General features: G+C 41.9%; 1 long non-coding RNA gene across 1 annotated transcript; it reads left to right on the top strand.

Annotated features, from left to right (window-relative positions):
• The first annotated feature begins 6,077 nt into the window (after positions 1-6,077).
• LOC125785648 (uncharacterized) lies at positions 6,078-7,028 on the top strand. The gene is made up of 2 exons (XR_007427967.1): positions 6,078-6,606; positions 6,637-7,028. It is a non-coding gene; the product is annotated as an uncharacterized LOC125785648 (long non-coding RNA).
• Positions 7,029-7,955: the final 927 nt, after the last annotated feature.

The following is a 7,955-nucleotide window of genomic DNA, read 5'->3' as shown; positions in this document are numbered from 1 at the left end:
TGGCCATAACTCCGTGGGTATACCTGAGAGTCATAAAGCGGAAGTGGTCGGAACCCAGGTGGACAGGCCCATTCCGGGTGGCGGAGAGGACAAGCCACACAGTCCGGCTGGACGGCAAAGGCACCTCCTGGTATCATCTCTCCCAGTGTCGGCCTGCTGATCAACCACAAGCCAAGACAACCCGATCAGAAGAGGCAGAAAAGGAGGCCTCAACCAACATAGGGGCAGAATAATCCCCTGAGGCCAGGGGCACGTCGAGGGTAGTCTACCCCTCGCCTCCAGCGCAGATCAACCAGTGCTACCCAGGGCACCAACCTGCACCGGCGCCATCTAAACTACCACCTTGAGACTCCCTGGGGAGTTGAAGAACTGAACATTTACACCTTTACACATACACATATAGGGCTATAATCAACTATTTCCTCATTAGGGGGAACACACTTGTTTTTTGCTATGGCATGGTATGGCAGACGGGGTGGGGGAAGGACTGAAAATAGACTAAGCTGGTCAAATCTACAGATGGGATTGATTCCAACATGGTTGAAAGTACTATTGGTAATAGTGGTGGTTGGCATGATCTGTGTAGAGATAGCGATCCGGAGAAAAGCTGAACCAACTAGTAAGAACAATGGCACGACAGCTGTAGACCCTACAACTAACTACACCACAAATAAGGCCCGTTCAGGTAATAATAACTTTCACAGGACTAAACGCCTTGCTTACGAACCCTAATAGAGCGTACCATTGTGAAAATGTTTATATGATGATTATATGATGTCATTATTGGATGATAGCCTAGAGGACCACGGGTGCTCTGGGAATCTTCCAGCTTAGTGTTGACCTGTCTTAGGACAGGCCAAAAGGAGGAATTGTGGAAGATTATAAAATAACAAGATTAGCTTACAATAATCATGATAGCCAAAATCTTAACCTATGATTTCTTAAACTATGATTAAAACACATATAAGCCTTAACTATGATTAAAACACATATTACACAAATAGATCTATGAAAGCTATAAATCTATATTCTACTAATCATTAATCACTGAATCAAGAGTTAGTCACTAAAACCACACGTACACACAGTTATTATTTGATTCATAAAATCAGCAATGACATTTGAATGGCTCAACCGAGAAAGCACGCTTCCTCGTCTTACTGGTAAACATCTTGAGGTTACAGAGGCTAGCACACTAAAAGAGTTCCTCTTTTACTCCTGGGCTCTAGAGGAGTTCCTCTTTTCCGCCTACGTTCTAGGAAAGGTCAGCAACAGGAGAGACGATTAACACACCAGTAAAAAACATACATTTTCTAGCCTTACAGTTAAAGATTGCGTCTAACAAAATTATACATGCAGCTTCAAGCTATGTTAAAATATACTAACTAATTAATCTTACTGTAGGTCTAGTAGAACTAATTAATCTGACTGTAGAATGTAGCAAAATTATTATCAATAAAACAGAGTATGAACTAAAGAGGAACTGTGCCTTGCTGACCTTAAGACATGCCTTGTCACCTTGGCAAGGGAAGTAACGGACACCTACGTTTTCTCAGAAGTAAAGGTTAAGACAACTTTCAAGTTCCTCAGAAGTCTGGAAAAATGAAGTAAACAATATGATATACCATATTTGGAAGCAAAGCATAAAAATTAGAAGCCACCTAGCAACAAGGTACGTCACAGAAGGGTATACGTCACCCAAGGGTATAAGGATGGAGTCAGAAAGGCCGAGGTTCAGAAGAACTAGGATGCATGCCTGTAATGTTCTTCCCAGATCTGAAATGTTCTTCCCAGATCTGAAATAAATCATACTTGTTCACTCTCAATCTCCGTGTCGTCTGAATCCTTGGATCAACGAACATGCAAAACAAAAAGCTAACACAGCTTTTTCTACAAACCTCAAATGTGCTATCCGGACAACATATTTCGATTTCAGACCTCTGGGTTGTCAGGGGAAGGAGTTTGGCCTATGTTGACTTCTGTAACACGAAACTTTACAAACAACACCAGAAGTGCAATTCAGACAACATATTTCAATTTCAGACCTCTAGGTTGTCGGAGGAAGGAGTTTGGCCTACGTTGACTTCTATAACACGAAACTTTACAAACAACACCAGAAGTACCATTCGGACAACATATTTAAATTTCAGACCTCTAAGTTGTCGGGGGAAGGAGTTTGGCCAACGTTGACTTCTGTGGCACGAAACTTTACAGGCAACCTCAAATGTGCTATCCGGACAACATATTACAATTTCAGACCTCTGAGTTGTCGGGGGAAGGAGTTTGGCCTACGTTGACTTCTGTGGCACGAAACTTTACAGGCAACCTCAAATGTGCTATCCGGACAACATATTACAATTTTAGACCTCTGAGTTGTCGGGGGAAGGAGTTTGGCCTACGCTGACTTCTGTGGCACGAAACTTTACGGGCAACCTCAAATGTGCTATCCGGACAACATATTTCGATTTCAGACCTCTGGGTTGTCAGGGGAAGGAGTTTGGTCTACGTTGACTTCAGTAACACGAAACTTTACAAACAACACCAGAAGTGCCATTCAGACAACATATTTAAATTTCAGACCTCTAGGTTGTCGGGGGAAGGAGTTTGGCCTACGTTGACTTCTGTAACACGAAACTTTACAAACAACACCAGAAGTACCATTAGGACAACATATTTAAATTTCAGACCTCTAGGTTGTCGGGGGAAGGAGTTTGGCCTACGTTGACTTCTGTGGCACGAAACTTTACAGGCAACCTCAAATGTAATATCCGGACAACATATTACAATTTCAGACCTCTAAGTTGTCGGGGGAAGGAGTTTGGCCAACGTTGACTTCTGTGGCACGAAACTTTACAGGCAACCTCAAATGTGCTATCCGGACAACATATTGCAATTTCAGACCTCTGAGTTGTCAGGGGAAGGAGTTTGGCCTACGTTGACTTCTGTGACACGAAACTTTACAGGCAACCTCAAATGTGCTATCCGGACAACATATTACAATTTCAGACCTCTGAGTTGTCGGGGGAAGGAGTTTGGCCTACGTTGACTTCAGTAACACGAAACTTTACAAACAACACCAGAAGTGCCATTAGGACAACATATTTAAATTTCAGACCTCTAGGTTGTCGGGGGAAGGAGTTTGGCCTACGTTGACTTCTGTAACACGAAACTTTACAAACAACACCAGAAGTACCATTAGGACAACATATTTAAATTTCAGACCTCTAGGTTGTCGGGGGAAGGAGTTTGGCCTACGTTGACTTCTGTGGCACGAAACTTTACAGGCAACCTCAAATGTGCTATCCGGACAACATATTACAATTTCAGACCTCTAAGTTGTCGGGGGAAGGAGTTTGGCCAACGTTGACTTCTGTGGCACGAAACTTTACAGGCAACCTCAAATGTGCTATCCGGACAACATATTACAATTTCAGACCTCTAAGTTGTCGGGGGAAGGAGTTTGGCCAACGTTGACTTCTGTGGCACGAAACTTTACAGGCAACCTCAAATGTGCTATCCGGACAACATATTACAATTTCAGACCTCTGAGTTGTCGGGGGAAGGAGTTTGGCCTACGTTGACTTCTGTGGCACGAAACTTTACAGGCAACCTCAAATGTGCTATCCGGACAACATATTACAATTTTAGACCTCTGAGTTGTCGGGGGAAGGAGTTTGGCCTACGCTGACTTCTGTGGCACGAAACTTTACGGGCAACCTCAAATGTGCTATCCGGACAACATATTTCGATTTCAGACCTCTGGGTTGTCAGGGGAAGGAGTTTGGTCTACGTTGACTTCAGTAACACGAAACTTTACAAACAACACCAGAAGTGCCATTCAGACAACATATTTAAATTTCAGACCTCTAGGTTGTCGGGGGAAGGAGTTTGGCCTACGTTGACTTCTGTAACACGAAACTTTACAAACAACACCAGAAGTACCATTAGGACAACATATTTAAATTTCAGACCTCTAGGTTGTCGGGGGAAGGAGTTTGGCCTACGTTGACTTCTGTGGCACGAAACTTTACAGGCAACCTCAAATGTAATATCCGGACAACATATTACAATTTCAGACCTCTAAGTTGTCGGGGGAAGGAGTTTGGCCAACGTTGACTTCTGTGGCACGAAACTTTACAGGCAACCTCAAATGTGCTATCCGGACAACATATTACAATTTCAGACCTCTGAGTTGTCGGGGGAAGGAGTTTGGCCTACGTTGACTTCTGTGACACGAAACTTTACAGGCAACCTCAAATGTGCTATCCGGACAACATATTACAATTTCAGACCTCTGAGTTGTCGGGGGAAGGAGTTTGGCCTACGTTGACTTCTGTGGCACGAAACTTTACAGGCAACCTCAAATGTGCTATCCGGACAACATATTACAATTTTAGACCTCTGAGTTGTCGGGGGAAGGAGTTTGGCCTACGCTGACTTCTGTGGCACGAAACTTTACGGGCAACCTCAAATGTGCTATCCGGACAACATATTTTGATTTCAGACCTCTGGGTTGTCAGGGGAAGGAGTTTGGTCTACGTTGACTTCAGTAACACGAAACTTTACAAACAACACCAGAAGTGCCATTCAGACAACATATTTAAATTTCAGACCTCTAGGTTGTCGGGGGAAGGAGTTTGGCCTACGTTGACTTCTGTAACACGAAACTTTACAAACAACACCAGAAGTACCATTAGGACAACATATTTAAATTTCAGACCTCTAGGTTGTCGGGGGAAGGAGTTTGGCCTACGTTGACTTCTGTGGCACGAAACTTTACAGGCAACCTCAAATGTGCTATCCGGACAACATATTACAATTTCAGACCTCTAAGTTGTCGGGGGAAGGAGTTTGGCCAACGTTGACTTCTGTGGCACGAAACTTTACAGGCAACCTCAAATGTGCTATCCGGACAACATATTACAATTTCAGACCTCTAAGTTGTCGGGGGAAGGAGTTTGGCCAACGTTGACTTCTGTGGCACGAAACTTTACAGGCAACCTCAAATGTGCTATCCGGACAACATATTACAATTTCAGACCTCTGAGTTGTCGGGGGAAGGAGTTTGGCCTACGTTGACTTCTGTGGCACGAAACTTTACAGGCAACCTCAAATGTGCTATCCGGACAACATATTACAATTTTAGACCTCTGAGTTGTCGGGGGAAGGAGTTTGGCCTACGCTGACTTCTGTGGCACGAAACTTTACGGGCAACCTCAAATGTGCTATCCGGACAACATATTTCGATTTCAGACCTCTGGGTTGTCAGGGGAAGGAGTTTGGTCTACGTTGACTTCAGTAACACGAAACTTTACAAACAACACCAGAAGTGCCATTCAGACAACATATTTAAATTTCAGACCTCTAGGTTGTCGGGGGAAGGAGTTTGGCCTACGTTGACTTCTGTAACACGAAACTTTACAAACAACACCAGAAGTACCATTAGGACAACATATTTAAATTTCAGACCTCTAGGTTGTCGGGGGAAGGAGTTTGGCCTACGTTGACTTCTGTGGCACGAAACTTTACAGGCAACCTCAAATGTGCTATCCGGACAACATATTACAATTTTAGACCTCTGAGTTGTCGGGGGAAGGAGTTTGGCCTACGCTGACTTCTGTGGCACGAAACTTTACGGGCAACCTCAAATGTGCTATCCGGACAACATATTTCGATTTCAGACCTCTGGGTTGTCAGGGGAAGGAGTTTGGCCTATGTTGACTTCTGTAACACGAAACTTTACAAACAACACCAGAAGTGCAATTCAGACAACATATTTCAATTTCAGACCTCTAGGTTGTCGGGGGAAGGAGTTTGGCCTACGTTGACTTCTGTAACACGAAACTTTACAAACAACACCAGAAGTACCATTAGGACAACATATTTAAATTTCAGACCTCTAGGTTGTCGGGGGAAGGAGTTTGGCCTACGTTGACTTCTGTGGCACGAAACTTTACAGGCAACCTCAAATGTGCTATCCGGACAACATATTACAATTTTAGACCTCTGAGTTGTCGGGGGAAGGAGTTTGGCCTACGCTGACTTCTGTGGCACGAAACTTTACGGGCAACCTGTGGAAGATTATAAAATAACAAGATTAGCTTACAATAATCATGATAGCCAAAATCTTAACCTATGATTTCTTAAACTATGATTAAAACACATATAAGCCTTAACTATGATTAAAACACATATTACACAAATAGATCTATGAAAGCTATAAATCTATATTCTACTAATCATTAATCACTGAATCAAGAGTTAGTCACTAAAACCACACGTACACACAGTTATTATTTGATTCATAAAATCAGCAATGACATTTGAATGGCTCAACCGAGAAAGCACGCTTCCTCGTCTTACTGGTAAACATCTTGAGGTTACAGAGGCTAGCAGACTAAAAGAGTTCCTCTTTTACTCCTGGGCTCTAGAGGAGTTCCTCTTTTCCGCCTACGTTCTAGGAAAGGTCAGCAACAGGAGAGACGATTAACACACCAGTAAAAAACATACATTTTCTAGCCTTACAGTTAAAGATTGCGTCTAACAAAATTATACATGCAGCTTCAAGCTATGTTAAAATATACTAACTAATTAATCTTACTGTAGGTCTAGTAGAACTAATTAATCTGACTGTAGAATGTAGCAAAATTATTATCAATAAAACAGAGTATGAACTAAAGAGGAACTGTGCCTTGCTGACCTTAAGACATGCCTTGTCACCTTGGCAAGGGAAGTAACGGACACCTACGTTTTCTCAGAAGTAAAGGTTAAGACAACTTTCAAGTTCCTCAGAAGTCTGGAAAAATGAAGTAAACAATATGATATACCATATTTGGAAGCATAGCATAAAAATTAGAAGCCACCTAGCAACAAGGTACGTCACAGAAGGGTATACGTCACCCAAGGGTATAAGGATGGAGTCAGAAAGGCCGAGGTTCAGAAGAACTAGGATGCATGCCTGTAATGTTCTTCCCAGATCTGAAATGTTCTTCCCAGATCTGAAATAAATCATACTTGTTCACTCTCAATCTCCGTGTCGTCTGAATCCTTGGATCAACGAACATGCAAAACAAAAAGCTAACACAGCTTTTTCTACAATTTGGTGACCCCGACGTGATCCAGGGTTTCGGCCGGCGAGGACCAGCTGACAGACTTCATCACTCTTCTTTGCCCATCCTAAACAGGTGAGCAGATTGCCTTTTTATTAAAAAATCTGCATATTGGCTATGTAAAACAGACAGAATGAGTGATGGGATCCAGTAGGCTAAAATCCTGGTAAATTGGATTGAACAACAAAATTTATTTATTTATTTATTTATTTTCTCTCTTTCTTCTATTTTATGTTTAAGAAACCGGTATTAAAGGATAAAAAAGGATAAAAGGAAAAGGATAACAGTGCTTAGTGAGACCGAAGTGGTGGCGTACTTCAATCTGCCCATATTGGGTTAAGAGTAAGGGCTAGGAAGAGAGGGTTCCTTGAATTTGGTCAATTCTAAATAAAATAAAGGACCGGGAGGGTGGCGTCCCCCCCCCATCCCTGATCAAGGTGGGATAATTGCCGGGAAAGAGAGAGGGTCATTCCCTAGGCGTGGTCCACCTTAAACCCAGAGAGTTATACAAACTGCTGGGAGATTTTAAAACTTTTTTATTTTCTTTATTTTAAGTTTTTAGTTTAAAGAACGGGCACTGAAATACTCTGCAGTAGTGTTTTCTGCTCAGGAGCAGGAAAGAAGGAAAAGAGTATGTAGTTTAAATAAAAATAAGAAAAACAAAATAAAAATACATATGCTATTGGTATTGTACGGTAAAGCAATTGCTAATTGATTGATTTAATTGTTGTATGTGATTTGTGCGCGCATAATAACATATAATACAAATATAATGCAAATAACATAATAATACAATATATATATATATATATAAGAAAATAATAAGGATATAAAAAAACCTAACTA

This window comes from Astyanax mexicanus, chromosome 21, assembly GCF_023375975.1.
Source record: "Astyanax mexicanus isolate ESR-SI-001 chromosome 21, AstMex3_surface, whole genome shotgun sequence".
Lineage (NCBI taxonomy): Eukaryota > Metazoa > Chordata > Actinopteri > Characiformes > Acestrorhamphidae > Astyanax > Astyanax mexicanus.
Note: the sequence above shows the minus strand (reverse complement) of the source record. Positions and strands in the feature narration are given on the sequence as shown.